Source organism: Tursiops truncatus, chromosome X (assembly GCF_011762595.2).
Source record: "Tursiops truncatus isolate mTurTru1 chromosome X, mTurTru1.mat.Y, whole genome shotgun sequence".
Lineage (NCBI taxonomy): Eukaryota > Metazoa > Chordata > Mammalia > Artiodactyla > Delphinidae > Tursiops > Tursiops truncatus.
In genome coordinates, this window is record NC_047055.1 from 113,197,074 (window position 1) to 113,217,271 (window position 20,198).

The 20,198-nt window shown below is 41.7% G+C and overlaps 1 protein-coding gene across 22 annotated transcripts in view; it reads left to right on the top strand.

Annotated features, from left to right (window-relative positions):
* The window catches only part of ADGRG2 (adhesion G protein-coupled receptor G2), a 183,186-nt gene that overhangs the window by 24,208 nt on the left and 138,780 nt on the right, over positions 1–20,198 (top strand). The window contains exon 2 of one of the 22 annotated variants that reach the window (XM_073799605.1): positions 19,219–19,303. The exons of the other annotated variants lie outside the window; for them this stretch is intronic. The gene's annotated coding sequence lies outside the window, so the exon portion shown is untranslated. The remainder of the gene's footprint in view (positions 1–19,218; positions 19,304–20,198) is intronic. 22 annotated transcript variants of the gene reach the window in all.

Below are 20,198 nucleotides of genomic sequence, written 5' to 3' on the forward strand. Positions count from 1 at the left end.
TCATCTTATAACTGGAAGTTTGTACCTTTTGACCAACATTTCCCTATTTCTCCTCCCGCCGCCTCCCCATCCCCCCACAGACGCTCCTGTCAATCACCATTCTACTCTCTGTTTCTTTGAGTTCAGCTTTTTTTTAAGATTCTACATGTAAGATCATACAGTACTTGTCTTTATCTGACTTATTTCACTTAGCATAATGCTCTCAAGGTGGTCACGAATGGCAGGATTTCCTTCTCTTTTATGGCTGAGTAGTATTCCATCATGTATACCACATCTTGTTTCTCCACTTACCTATTGATGGATGCTTAAGGTGTTTCCATGTCTTGTTTATTGTAAACAATGCTGCAGTGAACATGGGGGTGCATATATCTCTTCGAGATAGTGATTCAGTTTCCTGTGGATGTATATACCCATAAGTGAGATTGCTGGACATAGGGTAGTTCTATTTTTAATTTTTTTGTGGAACCTCCATATTGTTTTCCACAGTGGCTTTACCAATTTACATCTCTAACCAACTGTGCCCAAAGGTTCCCTTTTCTCCATATCCTTCCCAACACTGTTTTCTCTTGTCTTTTTGATAATAAGCATACTAACGGTATGAGATGATATCTCATTGTGGTTTTGATTTGCATTTCCAAGATGATTAGTGATGTTGAGCACTTTTCATGTACTTAACGGCCATTTGTATATCTTCTTTGGAAAAATGTCTATTCAGGACTTTTGCCCATTTTTAAATTGGATTATTTGTGTTTTATGCCACTGAGTTGTATGAGTTCCTTATATATTTTGGATAGTAACCCCTTATCAGATATATGGTTTGCAAATATTTTCTCTCTTCCATAGGTTGCCTTTTCATTCTGTTGATTGTTTCCTTTGCTGTAGAGAAGCTTTGTAGTTTGATGTATTCCCACTTGTTTATTTTCACTTTTGTTGCTTATGCTTTTAGTGTCATAACCAAAAAGTCATTGCCAAGACCCATGTCAAGGAGATTTTCCCCTGTTTTCTTCTAGGAGTTTTATAGTTTCAGGTCTTACATTTAAGTCTTTAATCCATTTCAAGTTAATTTTTGTAAGAGGTATAAGATGTGGGAACAATTTCATTCTTTGGCATGTGAATGTCCAGTCTTTCCAGCACCATTTATTGAAGAAACTACTCAGATTTTTTCTGGTTATAAAAGTAACCTGTTCTCAATGTAGAAAGTTGAGAAAATACAGAAAAGTATTCTAAAGAAAAAAAACAAAAAAACCCTTATAATCCCATTGCTCAAAGGTAAGCACTATTGATTTATTTGAGATGATACTATGTATGCAATTTACTATACAGTTTATAGAATATGGCATACTTCTTTTTTAAATATTAACATTATACCATACATCATTTCTTTATTTCAATAACAACTTCTCAAATACAATTTTGATGAGTCAGAATATTTAGTCTTATGGATATACCATACTTTTCTAAAAATTTCCACCATCATTTAATATTCTGGCTCTCTCAAAATTCTCTCTATCGGGGCTTCCCTGGTGGCGCAGTGGTTGAGAATCTGCCTGCCAATGCAGGGGACATGGGTTCGTGCCCCGGTCCGGGAAGATCCCACATGCTGCAGAGCAGCTGGGCCCATGAGCCATGGCCGCTGAGCCTGCGCGTCTGGAGCCTGTGCACCGCCACGGGAGAGGCCACAACAGTGAGAGGCCTGCATACCGCAAATAATAATAATAATAATAATAATTTCCTGAACATCTTCTTACATAAATCTTGGTCTGGCAGTTCTGATTCTGTCCACAGGCTTGATTTGATTCCCAGAAGTGGAGTTATTGTTTCAAAAGGAATGAACATTTTAATATATATATATATTTTTTAAATAAATTTATTTATTTTTGACTGCATCGGGTCTTCGTTGCTGCACGCAGGCTTTCTCTAGTTGTGGCTAGCAGAGGCTACTCTTCATTGTGGTGCGCGGGATTCTCTTGTTGTGGAGCACGGGCTGTAGGCGCGCGGGCTTCAGCAGTTGTGGCCCGCGGGCTCAGCAGGTGTGGCCCACGGGCTCTAGAGTGCTGGCTCAGCGTGCTTCGCAACAAGAGAAGCCACCGCAGTGAGAAGCCCGCGCCCTGCAAAGAGTAGCCCCCACTCGCCACAACTAGAGAAAGCCCACACCCAGCAGCAAAGACCCAACGCAGCCATAAATAAATAAATAATAAATAAATAAATTTATAGACTGCTGGCTCAGTAGTTGTGGCTCACGGGTCTAGTTATGTGGGATCCTCCCTGACCAGAGTTCAAACCCTTGTCCCCTGCATTGGCAGACAGACTCTTAACCACTGCGACACCAGCGAAGCCCAGGAATGAACCTTTTAAAAGCTCCAGAGAGTTTGTGTCAGAATCATGTCCAGATAATTGGATACCAATTTATATTTCCACCAGTGCTCTTGCTGGGATTTTTTTTAATGGTTAATGTGAGAGAAGCCAGTTATTTCATTTCTAATTTCTTTGATTTAGATTGATTCAGTTTCCTTCTTTCTGAATTGTCTATCTTTGCATTAATATTTTTCTCAGGGATTTGCACGAACTCTATATAGTAAAGCTACATTACTAACCTTGTGTTTCATTTTTGAAAATATTTTTCTCTTTTACTATTTACCTTTTCAGCCGATTATGTTGTTTTAGCTATTCAACCATTTACATTTTTATACAGTTAAGTCCAGTAAACTTATTCCTTATGAAAAGATCTTTGAGTTTTTCATTGTTTTACGCTTGTAAATCTACATTCATTTTGAATAGTGCTTTTGTCTTGAATCCTCTGTTTAGTAATATTTTCCATTGATGTTTTCTTTTTCCCACCTTTGATTGATATGTCTTTATTCACCCTTTTAATTTTAACTTTGTCTTTTGTTTTTGTTTTTTTCTGGCCACACCACACGGCATACGGGATCTTATTTCCCTGACCAGGGGTCAAACCCGCACCCCCTGCAGTTTAAGTGGAAACGCGGAATCTTAACCACTGGACCGCCAGGGCAGTCCTTAGTTTTAACCTTTGTTGTGTAATTATGTTTTAGGTTGTCTTTTATAAGCAGCACATAATCATATTTTGTTTGCTTTTAGCCCAGTGTGAGCAACTCTTCTTTTTATTAGAGCGTAAAACATTTACAATTAGCATAATAACTGGTGCATTTGCTCCTATTTCTGGAATCTTTTTCATACTCTCTTTTAGGCTTATTTGCTATTTTCCACGTTTTCTTCTCACTTGCAGTGCTTTTGTTTTCTTTTCTTTGGTGGTAATTTGGAAGGTGGTTCTTAATTCTAGTAGTGATTGCCTCTAACTTTATTGGATGTAGCCCTGAACCCATGCTTCTTTGGTTGTCTAAATGAAGGCAAAAAATTAATTTTTTACATCATCCATTTAACAATTAATGGGTTTTATTTTTGCTTGTTTTGTTTTCACTTTTACATCTCACAAATTCCTGTCTTTACTAATGTAATCTGGGGTCATAAAACTCAATTATTATGCTATATTTATTATATAAATGTTCTTTTTCAAGACTTGGCTTTGGATTTTTGCATTCAATTTAGTAACCATATTTACAACAATTATTTTCATTTAACTAAATATTTAACTGATTTTCAAGTTCCTGCCTATATATATATATTTTTTTTTTTTTTTGCGGTACGCGGGCCCTTCACTGTTGTGGCCTCTCCCGCTGCGGAGCACAGGCTCCGGACGCGCAGGCCCAGCGGCCATGGCTCACGGGCCCAGCCGCTTCGCGGCACGTACGGATCCTCCCGGACCGGGGCACAAACCCACATCCCCTACATCGGCAGGCAGACTCTCAACCACTGCGCCACCAGGGAAGCCCTATCCCACGTTGGAATTCTAATTTTATGTGTCTAGGACAGCCTTTGCATGACTCCCCCTCTGGCTTCAGCCTCATTGTATCGAGAGAGTTGTAGCCTGAATGGCTGCAGGGGGAATTGTGGGAGAAAGGGTGGGGGAGGAGGGAAAGGGAGGGCTTTAGGAAAGGGCTTCCTGAGAATAGGAGGAGTTCCTGGGTTTCCAGTAGTTCCGGGTGATGCTGAAAGTTTCCCTAGACTGCTGCCCCTGCCACCCTTATCTCCAATCTCCAGTTGAGAACGGGATTAACAGAAGAATAAGGTTTGGAAACTGGTTTCAAATCCTTGTCCTGCCACTTTTTCCTCTATTTTAGAACAAGTTACTTAATGCTTGACCCTCAATTTTCTCATCTGTAAAAATGGTTTATTCTTACTTTCCAGGATTGTAATCACAGATAATCTTATAGATTATTTTATAAGGGCTTAGCATGGTGCTTGACATCAGCAAGCTCTTAGTAAAAATTCTTATAATTGCTGTTTTGTATTAATGTCTATTGTTGTAGGGCTCCTTTTTTTGTTTTTTGCGGTACGCGGGCCTCTCACTGCTGTGGCCCCTCCCGCCGCGGAGCACAGGTTCCAGACGCGCAGGCTCAACGGCCATGGCCCACGGGCCCAGCCGCTCCGCGGCACGTGGGATCTTCCCGGACCGGGGCAGGAACCCATGTCCCCTGCATCGGCAGGCGGACTCTCAACCACTGCGCCACCTGGGAAGCCCTAGGGCTCCATTTTTATGCAATTCCAACTTTCACTTCCTTCTCTTGAAGATCCAACTATAATCCCTGTTGTGGAATGCAATTTCGTGTGTCTGACACGCAGTGAGGCCAAACAAACTGAAGCATCGGAGTTTGGAGCAGAGGAAGGTTTATTGCAGGGCCAAGGAAGGAGAACGGAAGGTTTGTGCGCAAAAAATCCCCAAACTCCCTAATGGTTTTCGGGGAGAAAGTTTTACAGGCAAAATTTGGGGTGAGGGCTGCAGGGTGTGTAAGTTTCTTCTGATTGGTTGGTGTTGAGGTAACAGGGCGGTGCTCCAGCAATCCTGTGCACAGCCTGGAGTTACCATCCTCCACCTGGGCGGGGTCCTTAGTTCCTGAAGAACTCAAAGATGTATTGTTATGCATATTCCTTGAGGAGGAGCTAGGATTCTGCTTTATCAGGTACTATTGTTTCCTGACTGCTCTTCCTTTGTTTCTGCATTCCCTCACTTCCCTGATCAGCAACTGTTTGAATCTGCCCTTTGGTACTCAGGGAAGGTCTCCGAGGCTGAAACCTTTTCCTGCAAATAAGAAAGGAAAACACTGAAAGGCTTTTGTACCCAGGAGGGCGCTACAGGTTCTTGCTCGGTTTCACCCTTACACACCACTCGTTAAAATCCATTTCCTCCAAAGCAATGGATGCTTTGGAGGATCCGGTGCTTTCACAAGCTACAGCTGCCCTCAGACCTTCTTGCTTCTTACCCCACATTCATCCAAACTCTATAGCAGTGCTGTCCAGTAGAACTTCGTGTGATGATGGAAATGTTCTATAATATAGAACATGTAGCTAGCAAGCACTTGACACGTAGCTAGTGCGACTAAAGAACTGGATTTTTTTATTGTAATTAATTTAAATTTAAGTAGCCACATATGGCTAGCGGTTACCCTATTTGACTCAAAAGGGTTTTTTGCCTGAAAAGCCATTACTCAATTAATGGTCCATCTTACAGTTAATGGCATTTTAGAAAAGACATTCAGTGAAAAATTATGATTATGAAATTTGCACTTTAATTTTAGACATAATTTTCTACTATATATTTCCAGCCTTTCATACACAGTTTTCAATTTTGTTCTTCAAAAATGAATACACAGTTCTATAGAAATCTGAAACCACACAACTCAGATTGGGACTCAAACCCAACCGCACCTCAGATGGGATTAGAACCCAGCCAAAACTCAGACTGGGACTTGAACCCACGGACTGGGACTCAAACCCACTGTCTTTTAATTGAAATCACACACCTGGTCTCAGAACTTAATGAAGCTCAGCTTCTTTATGTCTCAGTGCAGAAGGAATCCAGCGAGAGGCAAAGTAATAGGTAAGAAGTAGATTTATTGAGAGAGATACACACTCCATAGACAGAATGCAGTCCGTCTCAGAAGCCTAAAAGCCCTGGGAGATGCTCGTTCCATAGACAGAATGCGGTGGTGGTCCATCTCAAAAGGCGAGGGTGGTGAGTTTTTATGGGCTGGGTAGTTTCATAGGCTAACAAGTGGGAGGATTATTCCAACTATTTTGGGGAAGGCGCTGGGGGGGGGCGGGTTCCAGGAATTGGGCCAATGCCTACTTTTTGGCCTTTTAGGGTCAGCCTCAGAACTCTCATGGCGCCTGTGGCTGTGTCCTTTAGCATATGCTAATGCATTACAATGAGTGTCTTAATATAACAAGGCTCAAGGTCTAGTGGAAGTCAAATCTTCCATCATCTTGGGCCTAATTGATTCTAACCAGTTATTTGTATCCTCAAGGGCTTAGTCATTCTTTTAAAGGTTGTGCCCTGCCCCCTTCCCTCCTGTCTCAAATCCACTGTGAGTCAAGAGTCAAGATGAAGTAGAAGGTTTCTTGCTCGGAGCACACCTAATAATATCTCCCCTTGCCGTGGTTATATTTGTGAGACTTGTACTTTTTAGTTTTGGTTTGAGCAAGATGAACAAAACATTTGGAAGAGGTTAAGTGCATGGGGGATTTTGCTGATGACGGACCATAATGAAAGTGATTTGGGAGTTGAAGAAAGACAGAATATGGGGTGAAATTAGGTCAGTTGCTCCGAAATTTATTTTTACCATGACCCACAATATGAAATACGGTTTACAGCATGACCCAGTATACACACATAGACATATATAATGGAAATAAAGATTTCATATGAGCAATACTTAATCTTTACTACATGCATCACATTCTATTTCCTATTTTATTTTCTCCTCTTCTGTCCTATTCTGTTGCATTTTATTCTGTTCTCTTTTATTCTATTTAATTTTTAATATGTTGGTCAAGTTTCTCTAGATTGACTTTACAGCCCACTACTGGGTTCCAATATGTGGTTTGAAAACACTGGGTTAGGAGCCATGTGGGTTTGGGAATTGGAGGAAAGAGAGGTGACTTGGGGTTCTGGGCTTCAGACAACAGAGATGGAGGCTGTATTATTTTGCTAGGGTTGCCATAACAAGGTGCAGCAGAGTGGGTGGCTTTAACAATAGAAATTTATTTTCTCACACTTCTGGAGTCTGGAAGTCCGAGATCAAGTGCTGGCAGAGTTGGTTGCTCCTGAGCTTGTGGATAGCCACTCTCTTGCTGCTTCTTCACATGATTGCTCCTCTGGTTTCTCTTCCTCTTCTTTTTTTTTTTTCCTTAGAATTTTATTTATTATTTTTAAATAAATTTATTTATTTATTTAATTTATTTTTGACTGCGTTCGGTCTTCGTTGCTGCCTGTGGGCTTTCTCTAGTTGCGGCGAGCAGAGGCTACTCTTCGTTGCGGTGTGTGGGCTTCTCATTGCGGTGGCTTCTCTTGTTGCAGAGCACAGGCTCTAGGCTCACGGGCTTCAGTAGTTGTGGCACGTGGGCTCAGTAGTTGTGGCTCGCGGGCTCTAGAGTGCAGTCTCAGTAATTGTGGCGCATGGGCTTAGTTGCTCCGCGGAATGTGGGATCTTCCCGGACCAGGGGTCGAACCCGTCACCCCTGCATTGGCAGGTGGATTCTTAACCACTGCGCCACAGTGGTTAAGGGAAGTCCCTCAGGTAATTTCTTTCAGGAAGATTCCTAAAAGTGGAATCACACAGTCAAAAGGTATAAACATTTTAGAGCGTCTTGATATATAACGCAAATTCTTCTTACCAAAGATGGTTCCAACTTTCACTTTGAGCTGCAGTGTAGGAGAGTAGAAAGGGCACATTCCTGCGTTTCTAAGGATAGGTGGCTGGTGGCTGCACTGACTGCTGGAGTTACAACCAGAAAGCCCTGGTTTAAACCCTGACTTGCCAACTATGTGACCATGTGGGTCACTTACTTTTAGAAGACTTGGTTTCTTCAGTGTCTAATGGGACTAGTGACACCTTCTCAGAGAGCTATTGGAATGAATACCCGAGAAATTGCACATGTGAGGCTTACTTCACACCCCCTTTCAGTGCTGCTTGGAGACTAGTTAATCTTGGAAATGAATGAGAGTTCACATTTTAATGACCAGTGATGGTCTAGTGGATAACCCTTCCCAACAGTCTTCACCAGAGCAGACTACATGGGAACAATCTCTTCTCTTCCATTCCCTTCCCTTCCCTTCTTTGTGACTGGCCGAGCACAGAGGCTGGAGGTGGGGCTTCCCCAGAACCCCTAGACCACATCACACCAGTACTGCCTGCCCTGCCTCCTAGTGGAGGGCCCTTCCATCCCACTTTGGTAGAGTAATAAGCCACATGGTAGATGCAAAACTTTGGACTAACATTTCTGGTTTAGAAATGGTTTCACTGTTTTGAATTCGGCTGAATACCACACTTGCCAACAATAGCAAAGTAAGAATACAATTCAGCACCTCATTAATCCCAACATTATCACATGTGTGGTTTTCATTTTACATTTAATATTTATCTTTCTCAAGAGAAAGCCAGGACCAAGTTAGGCAGGTTATAGTCATCCAACCTGAAAGTCAGGAAGACACTGGTGGAGGGGGAGAGGCAAGGGTTTATGGGGGAGGCAAAGACTGGCTGACTTTAGTTCATGTCCTGATGGGTAACACTCATGATCATTTTTATGGACTACAACAGTGAAGTGGATTTTTGGACTGACTAAACTAAAATTATGGGAAGCATGAATAAATTTAGTCTCTGAGCCTTTGAATCTACCCACCTATTTATTCCCAGCAACCACAGCTTCAAATCACAGAACCTTGTTAGTAGCACGTTAGCTCTAAAGTGGATCTGAGAGACAACCTTCTTGTTTTCCAGATGAGAAAACTGAAGTTCAGAGAAGTTACGTGACTTGTTCAATATCACGTGAGCTATTAAGGGCAGAGCCAGGCTATAGCTGAGGCCTCTTATGTTGCTTAGTTCCACATGGCACACCGTCTCCCTCCCTCTGTCTGCATTTGTGAAATGTTTATCATTACAGTACCTATTGTGGTTTAAACAAACTAGAAAGCAATTGGAAAATCAGTGGTTTAATTCCTCCAGAGAATTTAAGTTAAATTCCAGTATACGAAACTACAGGAGGACTTTCACCTACGGAATTTGTTCCAGTTGGGCTGCTAAGAGCCCTAGCTCTGGAGTGAAAGAACTGGGGATGAAAAAGCTGTTTCTAATCTAGTCATAGAAAATTGTGGGTCAAATGCTGGGGAGGGTATGGGCAGATTAAGATCCCGCAAGCCGCGAGGCACGGCCAAAAAAAAAAGGGAGAGGGGTTTGGACTTTTGTTCCCACTTATAAGGTGGGGTAATAGTTAAGGATTCAGAGCAGGGGGAACAACAGATCCAAGCAATGCTTTAGGAGGAGGGATGATCTGGGAGCAATGGGTGGTAAGGAAAGACGAAAAAGTGATTGCAGGCCAGAGGCCAGGTGGGGAATGTATAAAATCATCAAGGAGAGAAGTGGGGAAGACCTGCCTAGAGTTGCAGAACCAGGAATTATCTCCATTTGGGATCTTTCCAGAAGCAGACTCCGAGACAAGGATTCAATTGCAAATAGTTTCTTTGAGAGGTGATCCTAGGAAACCCTGGTTGGGGAGAGGGGGAGTGAGACAGGGAAAGAAAGGAAGACACTGACAGGTCTTTTAGCAAGCCAGTTAGTGGAGTGGGCAACTGAAGGTCAATCCCGCTGGGGAGCTCTGGGATACAGAGGAGAGCATGCCTCGGGGTTGTCCCCACAAGGGACCAGGAAGGTGGAGGATTCATTCACCCATTCCCCATCCACCATTGGTTTCGAACTGCTTCCAGAAGCACTAACTCTCCAACACTCTGGGCTTGCCCTGCTTATGGGCCAAATGTGCTCCAACAAAAAATGCTCTCGGGATCCAGGAGTGGAGAGGTGAATGTCAAGGGAACACCAGCAGTCTGATATACGGACACCTGTTTCTCCTTGGAGATACTCAAGCAGTCCTGGATATTGTAGACAGGACTTAGCACTCTGTACATAGTTGGGTGGGAAGACCTCAAACTTGACCTTTTCTAAGTTCTGTGATTCCTTTGTCTTCAAAAACAGGCCACCCTGCCTATGAGCACCCACTACATTCTTGCCTGTATCTAATCCCAGGTTTTAATCCATGCCCCTTTAAAAATTCTACTCCATGATACAAATTTCCTTGAAGAACATGTGATTAGTGTTTTGTTGGGTTTTTTTGGTGGTGCCGCAAAGCATGTGGGATCCTAGTTCCCCGACCAGGGATCGAACCCATGCCTTCTGCGTTGGAAGCACGTAGTCTTAACCACTGGACCACCAGGGAAGTCCTGTGATTAGTGTTTTCCATGTCTTTTATGGAATTGTATTTTTAAAACACTTCTCTAATGAGATTACAAAAGACTGGAAATTATAGTAATGAAGGTATTAGTCAGGCACGTGATACCCAAGGTAGGAAAGAAGAACACATTAACTCAACCTGCCTTAACTTGCTTCAGTGAAGCTGGCAACAGGCAAGCTATCTGTCGCCATCATTTACCAGAATTAATTCAAAGTCTGGCTAGGGTTCAATCCCGCATAGAAATTGGCCAGGACTTCAAATTGGAAACCATTCAACATTAAAACCAGTATGACATATTTTCTTTTTAGAACCACACAACTCAAAATTTAAGAAATTTGAGGAATTTCTGGAAAATTCTACAGTAAGTCAATGACGTTTATTTCAAGAAGACAGAAGTGACTTTCTTAGGGAAACAATAAGTTGTTTGCATTTATGGACCTTAAAACGGACCTTTCTGTCTCCTTCTGTTAGTTTAGTAAGGGGGTAGGGAGTGGGAAAGTGCTAACGGCTCCCAGGATGGATTTTTGAGTGCTGAGGTCCACCCAGTGAACTCCGGAGCCAAGTAACCAACCCTTGAAAAGACGTTTACATCATGAGTAGAAACGCCAAACACCAGATGGCCTTCCTGAGAGGGAATAAGTGTAAAGTCCAGGATGAAAGCAAGCACGGCGTCTCTGGAAGAGGCAGCTTTTCCTTCATTGTTATTTGCCCCTTTCCTTTGACCGCAGACCCATGCAGCCTCTCAGGGTTTGGTTTGGAAGATTGGAGGCGGCTTCTGTTACTTTTATACCCAGCTGAAGTGGCCTGGGTGTTGACCCAAAGCTGGGTGAAGCCGTTTTCATGAAACTAGTAAATATTTATTGAGCACCTACTAAGTGCAAGGAACTGAGTCAAATGTTACATGGTTTATAAATGTCTGTCCTGGAGGACCTTAGACTTTGGAAGGGGAGATAAGGCTCACAGATAAAGAACTCTAAAAAGTCAAGAGGAATAAATGCTCCTCCTCTGTTCCAACTTCCCTTTGTACTTGTAACTGTTAAAACAATCATAACAATATTAATAATGATAGGAACCCATTTATAGAACACTTTCAGTAGTCTAGACTCTGTGAGGTGAGAGTTATTGCTCTCTTATTGTACAGATGTGGAAACTAAGGCACCTGCCCAAGTTCACACAGCCAGTTAGTGTTGGAAGTGAGATCCAAATCCAAGCAGTCTGGTTGCAGAGCCCACACTCTTAACAACTATACTTCCTACCACACAATAATGTTTTTACTATTAAGTTGTTCGTGTACACAGCTGTTTCCCAGTTATTCTGGAAAGTTCTATGAGGTAGGAGACTTGTGTTTTCATTCTTGTGTTCGAGCACTTCCCACAGAGCCTGGTCCCAGAAGCTTCTCAGTAAATACTGAATGAATGAATGGTTGAACCTGAAGCACGGGTGAGGCTCTGTGGCTGTTCAGAGAAGGAAAAAATGACATTTATTAATAGGCATGAGGGAAGGCTGCATGGAAGAAGTGGCCTTCGGTCTCTGCTGTGATGGGTGGATAGGATCCATGGAGCTGGAGGAACGTTTTTCAATTCTGTACTGCAGATGCAGACCTTTGGTCACTTGGGAGGTTGCTGGCTGGTTGGAGGGCCTATAGCCTGTGACGTAGCAGGCCTGCTCCCCAGAAGGAATGGACATTCCACTGCCAAGTGCCTAGAGCCATGGGCCCATCTGCCTCCAGAGGCTGGGGGACTGCTGGAGACAGAGCGAGGGGACAGATACCCCACAAATGGAGGACTGAGCATGTGGGAGGCCAGGGAGTGAGAGGCAGCACCACCTGGCTGTGCTGTGCTGGGTCCCACCCTGGAGCCCCAGGACTCTGGACAGAGGCATTGCTAGTTCATGGAATGTGTACACAGGGATTGCTGCTGCTGGGAACGACCCGTCAAAGTGAATCACGCGTGCAACGGGCCAGGGGATGCCATGCCCAGTGGAGCCCACCTGGTGGTGCTGATGGTGGGGTGCATAGCAGCAAAAAAGGATATTGGCAGATTGAGAAAAGCCCAGACAGAGTCCAGGCCTGAGCAGGAATCACGTGGCTCTGAGAGATGTCCCATCTGTTGGGACTGGGTGAGCTCTTGAGCGACCTTACTTGGATTGGTAACTTTGGTAAATCAGACCTCAACGGCGCTTAATATATTTGTGATGAAGGGAACCATTCACAGGGGGCCTGTGGAGAATCCAGTCATGGTCCAAGGCTAACTCCAGGGGCTGATCCCTGGATTGTGTAAGCTGCATTGACAAAGAACCCAAACAGAATTGCTTAGGGACTCATAATGCTGTAGGGTTGATGGGAGACTCTTGGGGCTCTGCTTGGTTGTTTACCCCCCCCCCCAATCGCACATTTGGATTGTGTGAACTACTGTGGAGAGGTGACTCTCAGTGTTAAGTGGCTGGCTGTGTGTAGGAAGCAGCAGGGAATGCAGTTGGACAACCCCAGACACAAAATATAGGCTCCGTAGTTTTAACCTCCTGTTTAATGACATCTCAAATTGGCAATATCAGTAAAGCCCGGGCAGAGTGGTTAGACAGAACTGGAGGTACTTACTCAGAACCTGAAATTCTTCACCCTCACGGTCCCACTCTCTGATGGCATCCTCCCTCTCCCAGTGTCCACAGCAACTGTTTCAAAGTTTCACAGCACACTTGAAGTCCTCTACTTTCAGCATGTGACATTCTCACACAACACAGAAAATATGGTCTCGTCTTGCATCCACCTGGGCAAGGTCGCCCCTTCCTTTCTACTTCTTTGGTTACTCGATTCTCCTGCATCTTCAACCCCCATAACTCCTCTGCCTTTTATTCATCTAAGATATAAACACTTTCAAATCAAACTCTCTCTTTACTTTCTCTCCCATCTCGCCACAGCCAATTTTTTTTCCTTCCCTTTCGATCCAGCTTCTTTATTATGATCTTCACTTCCTGCTCCCATTCATTATTCAAACCACTTCAGTTTGTCTTCAGCCCCTAGCCGGTCCCAGCAACCGCTCACACTAAGGCAGTTAAGGAGCTCATTGCCAAATCCGGTTCACACCATGGTGCTGGCCATTGCCTCCTTTTCAGAACTCGCCTCTCTTGACTTACGTGATGCCATGTTCTCCTCCTGTCCCTCCTGCCCTTTGATTGCTCTTCCTTCGTCTTCTTCATGGGCTTCCCATGGTTGCCACCTCTCTCCTTAAATATTGCTGCTTTCCAAGCTCCTGTCCTCGGTCTTTCGGTCACCTCTCCTCCCCTCACTTCTCCTCCCTCTTCACACCTCTTCTTTCACTGCCTCACTTCTCATTCCCACTTTTCTCTTTTTATTCCTCTCTCCACCCAGTTCTTTCTCCAAAGATAAGTCCATTCCCAAGATTTCAACTACACCCATGTGTGGATGGCCCTCGCCTCTGCCATTTATATTCTCCTGCCAGGAATACCCTCCTGAACTCCAGACCCATGGGGTCAACCCATCTGGACAGTTCCACTTGGATACACCCACACTCAGCATGTCTGAAACTGAACTCACCTTCCACAAAATTCTCTCTCCTCCGTGATCTCCCATCTTGAGGAGCAGTGCTAGTGTCCAGCCTGTTACCCAAGTCAGAAAGCCCAGAGACCTGGCGGTGTCTCTTCACTACTTCCTCTCCTTTCCCCCTTCATACGTGGAGCTGCCAATATCTAGAGGGTCTTCCTGTCCCCTCTGTCATTTCAATCCCCCACTTTCCATAGCTCTTTTTTCTCCCCTGGATCCCAGCACTGGTCCAACCCATCCTCTGTCAAGTACCCCTTTGGAAATGAACATCTGTTAGATCATTTCCCTGCTTTCTGTCCTCATGTGGTTCCAAATGCTCCAGACCTCTGAGGGCTCTGGTCTCTGCCCAACCCAACATGCCACACTTGCCTGGCTCCCTCCTCACCTGGCTCCCTTCTCGCTCCCCTGCCATTGTTCCTACCTGAAACACTCTCCTTCTTTTTCCTTACTTCCCCTTCTTCGAACTTGATCTCCTCTCCTCTGGAAAGTCTTCTCCAGCCTTTCTCTCCCTACCCATCTCCAGGCTGGACTAGCTGCCCCCTATTCTGCCCACCGCCCCCTGCCCATTTCTAGTGTAATCCTCAGCACACTGCTGAGTTTCTTTGTCTTCCATTATTGGTCTTATGTGTAACCTGACCTTGTTAACCTGCGTACTCTAGCATCGAGTACAATACTTGACACATACTCAGTAATGTTGTTAGATCCATGCAAGAAAAATCCTGGACACCATGCTTGAGAGGGCCATAGATATCCCAAACACCGCCCCCCCCCACCCCAGAAAAGAAGTATTAAATACTGGGGCACCTCTGTCATGAGGAATTCATTGCTCAGCCTGGCACAGCACAACCTGTAACTTAAAACATTTATACTCTCATGACTAACACTGTTCAGGCTCAAGGGAAATGCTTCTGCACATCTCTCATCCTGTGGCCTTAAAACAAAAGGCAGCTGTGGCCAACTGCTGTAAGAGTTCATGGTTACACAGCAATTGGCCTAAAAAAACATCTATAGCTTTGGAGTACACGGAAGATTTCAGTTGTGGAAATGCCTAGATAAGAGAAAACCCAAGTTAATTAATTAACGTTCCTTGTCAAATATAATGGATGTAATGGATCCTTGCATAATGAAATATTGCTTCCGGCAGTCCCAGGCATCCAACTGTTTCCTTCCCTTCTCGATTCAAAAATATTTGTGAGTTAGCATGGTGTTCACTGTGGTTGCACATGGTGGCTGGCAAACAGTTCACAATATTGAACAATTCATTAGTCTTAATTTTGTGTTTTTGTGTATGCATAGATAGATGAAAAATGTGTGAAGCATGAATGACACTGATTTTATTTTGGTAAGGCTGCACTAAACTTTCTTTTTTTAAAATTTTTATTGAAATATAGTTTTACAAAGTTGTGTTAGTTTCAGGTGTACAGCAAAGTGATTCAGCTACATATATTCTTTTTAGAATATATATATTCTTTCCCATTATAGGTTATTACAAGATATTGAGTATAGCTCCCTGTGCTATACAGTAGGTCCTTGTTGGTTATCTATTTTATATATAGTAGTGTGCATATTTTAATCCCAAACTCCTAATTTATCCCTCTCCCCCTTTCCCTTTGGTAACCATAAGTTTGTTTTCTATCTCTGTGAGTCTATTTCTGTTTTGTAAATAGGTTCATTTGTATCATTTTTTCAGATTCCACATATAAGCAATATCACTTGATATTTGTCTTTCTCTGTCTCACTTACTTTACTTAGTATCATAATCTCTAGGTCCATCCATGTTGCTGCAAATGGCATTATTTCATTCTTTTTTTATATGGCTGAGTAATATTCCGTTGTGTATATATACCACATCTTCTTTATCCATTCATCTGTCGATGGACACTTAGGTTGATTCCATGTCTCAGCTATTGTAAATAGTGCTGCAATGAACATTGGGGTGCATGCATCTTTTCAAATTATAGTTTTCTCCGGATATATGCCCAAGAGTGGGATAACTGGATCATATGGTAACTCCATTTTTAGTTTTTTAAGGAAGCATGAATGATACTGATTTTATTTTGGTAAGGCTACACTGCACTTTCTTTATGAAGCATTCTGTGCTTTAGGAAAACCATCATTTTATTATTAATCTCAAATCACTTAGTTGCAATGACTTTTAAATAATTCCATTCATGCAATGATTTGTTACTAGTTCATTGCAATGTGCATGTGGTAAGTGTGCAGTATGTTGATATTCATAAATTCAAAGGTTTTTAGAGAATGGAGAGACAATAAAATTGAATAAGCTTCCTAACATTCCTTTAAAATATCTTCAACATGAATCTTTTGAATATGAAAGAGAACAACAAAGAAATAATTTCAATAATGAACTGCAGCCTGTTACATGTTCTGGTAGTGGCAAAAATCACAAACAGCTTGAAACATCCTTTGATTTCGGGTAAGAATCAGTTCAAAGTAAAATAATTTGTAATTCCACAATTAAAAACCGCTTGATTATTTCAACAAAAAATACAAGTAGCTTATTATTCCTACTTACATAATGTTAGGGGCAAATGGACTCAAAAGTTGTATCACTAAAATATGGAAGTGCCAAACATGCATTTTTATCAAAACGGCAATTATGTTCTGTTAAAACTCATGGTTCCAAAAAAAAATGCACAGTCATCAATCACAAAAAATTTGAAATAACATCAAGAATCAATTCCATAAAGCTTTTGAAATAGTAAAAACATTCCAAAAATATTTAATCAAAAAGTCAAAAAAGCAAGTAAAAAACATTTAGAAAACAATCAGAATTTTAAACGTTGTCTACTGTGTAGTTAAAAATAATCAAGCTTCTTCAGAAAGGAAAATTTTATGAGAACTTCAAAGAAAGAATAATACTGATATAAGCATATAATGCAATCTAGACTTAAAGTCCTTCTTATTATAAAACTTATTTAGTAAAATGAGAAAGTAATTTTCAGGAAAACATGAAACAAGAAGATACAAATTTTAATAATCATCCAAGGTGCTCTAGCTAGTCACATAAAAGAATTTTAATGACATACTTAAATTATGAAATTCAAGACTAAATATAGTTTAATGAGTTTTGTTGATATCCAAAAACCTAAAGGAGTAATATATTAAACTCTACTGTTGGTGCTTGGGAAAAAATATTTAAATGACAAATATTTATAGGAAAATCTTATTGCTTGATAAAAAGAATGGAACTTCGGTCAAAATTTTAGGAAACTTTCTGTATATTTTAGTTTGGAAATAAGCCACTGCATTCGATTATTTTGGATGATGCAATAAAAAGGTAAATTAGATAGAATAGAGATTGTTCTCTGGGCCCATGTGCCAAATCTGGCCCGCTGCCTGATTTTGTATGGCCTGTGAACAAAAGAAGAAAAATATTTTGTGACATGTGAAAATTATATAAAATTCAAATCCCAGGGCCTTCCCTGGTGGTGCAGTGGTTAAGAATCCGCCTGCCAATGCAGGGGACACAGGTTCGAGCCCTGTCCCGGGAAGATCCCACATGCCTCAGAGCAGCTAAGCCCGTGCGCCACAACTACTGAGCCCAGGTGCCACAACTACTGAAGCCCACGCACCTAGAGCCAGTGTTCCACAACAAGAGAAGCCACTGCAATGAGAAGCCTGTGCACCACAACGAAGAGTGGCCCCCGCTCGCCGCAACTAAAGAAAGCCCGTGTGCAGCAACAAATACCTAACTCAGCCAAAAATAAATAAATAAATAAGTTAATTAATTAAAAAAATTTTCAAATCCCACTGTCCATAAATACAGTTTAATTGGAACCCAGCCCCGCCCATTCATTTACAAATTTGTGACCGCTTTCATGATACAACAGCAGAGTTGAATAGTTACTACAGGCACCCTGTGTCCTGCAAAGCCTAAAATAGTGACAGAAAAAGTTTAACAACTGCCAAAGTAAAACACTGAAAATCCTTTCTCCATAAATTTTATAATACGCTGCCATACAAAAATAATAATTGGAAATAAATAAATTGTCTGAAAATCTGGAAATTGAAAGTAATGAAAATGAGAATATTTTGATCTCCTGGGGCAGTCTGTAGGGCTAGAAGCTGCAAAAGCAGTTTGGAGAGGATAGCTAGCCTTGTACCGTCACGTTAATTGAAATTATTAAATGGAATTAATTAAATATTCTGAGATGTCAATAACTTTCTTCAGCTCTACAAGCAAGAAAAGTTTTGATATTAAAGCTGGCAGATTAATTTGATGAAAGGGAAAAGTTATTGAGTATATAAAATAAAATAAATCAAAGTGTAAAGAGAGGTGGATGATATTATTAGAGATAGAGAATTAGGACATCCCTTTGAAACTAAGTAAATATCAATTCCAAGAAGAGCTACCATTCACTTGCCTTAAAAATTATTTTAAAATGGTTGTGTTGTTTAATGACAAATATGAGGGAAAACTTCTTAATGTTAAAACCTGAAATTTGACCAAATGATGTTTATGAATCTCTTTGAAGTAGAACAAAAAGTGTTTAAATGAAGACCTTTAGCAGTAATAGCCCATGTCGAACAAAAGACCACACTAAGATTTTCTGAAAATCACCAAATAATTTAGAAATTAAATTTTTTGATGAATGATTTAATAAGCAGCTTTATACTATATAAACATATAGATTTTAGAGAATAAAAGGATTTATAAGCATTTCATTCTTATTAATGTTATATACTATATATCAATATACCAAATAATGTCTTTACCTACATGTATTACATTTCTATATCTGCAGCTCTGTGTTACTTTACCTGTTGTGAAATATTTTGACCATGGCCCCTAGGCCCACACACAGTCCATACTAGTTTTCTGTCCTGGCCTCACCTTTCGAATGGCACACATGAAATTGACTTGGCAGCTCTGACCGTGGCTCCAGTCAAGAACTATTCTGGTTCTCCCCTGCAACTGGCTGCACAGCCTCAGACTGCCTTGAGTCACACCCGTTTTAATTCAGTGCAGGCCTCAGACAGTCTCAACAGGGCCTGAGTAGTTGAAGGAAGCCCGCTTACTCCCTTTCTGCCTATATCAAAGCTTACAGTCTGGGAAGCATCCGAACTCTTGGTCAAAATGCTCTTTTCCCAGGGGCCATTTTTATTTCATATCTCGCAGAAGGAAAAACTCTATTCCTCTATAGAAGAATTTCAGGTATCAAAGGCAAGTGGGGAAGAATTTGGGGAGCTGAAGAATCTAGAATCCTAATGTTTTATGAGTCCACCTGTAAGTCAAACGAGAAAAAACTTGGACTTTTAACATATTATTTTTCCAGAGCGGGAAAGAAGAAGCTTCTCTACATCCTCTGGTTTCTGATTTATCATTTGGATGGATCTTATGAGTGTACAGGCCTAAATGAGGTGAAGTTGCTGACTGATACATCACTTGTTATGTCATGGAGTATAAAGTCATGAGGTTTAATGGAAAAAGACAGCTTGAAAAGACATCTGTGTAAGCCAGCTTTTAGAATCATGTTCAAGAGGTCTTAAATCTTGACATTGATTGATAAACTGGCTATAACTTCAAACGAATAAGTATGTCTATATTTTCAGTAGTCCATACAATAAAAATAATCGCTAGTGTTAACTGACTGCTCCTCTATGCCAGATGTTGTGTTAAGAATTATATATGCAATCTCATTTAATCCTCAAAACAAATTTAGGAGATAGGTACTATTTTTATCCCCATTTACACATTTTACAACATGCTGAGTATTCTCTGCTTGAATCCCTCTTCCTAATCCATTTTTGGCCCATCCGGGTCCTACTCTGTGCCCCAGGCCTCCCTTATCCTCTGGATTCTGTTTGGGTTCGGCCATTGGGAGTCACCACTGGAGATTGGAGGGTGGGAGCTGGAAACACCAGTTTTTCCCTTTCTCCTTTCCAACCCAAGGGTAGTAAGCTTCCCGCTGTTGCTGGTCTCTGAGCACCCTGACATCTCTTGGTTCCCTTAGCCCTGCACACACTTCCAGAAATAGTCTCTTCACTAAATTGTCTTCATAGATCCCAGCTGAGTGTGCCTTCTATTTCCTGCTGGAACTCTGACAAGTTAATATTTGATCTCTGAACTCCCTGCCAAAGATCCTGTCCACTTAACTTCTTCACTTACTGCCTTCTTCTAAATGCTATATTTTTGTTTGTTTGTTTGTTTGGAAATGTCTGTTTGGCTTTATTTGAAGGGAGCTGATCTTACCTATAAAGTTACCCATTTTTCAGGTGGGCATCGATTATTTTGACCCTTCACTGTAGGAACCAT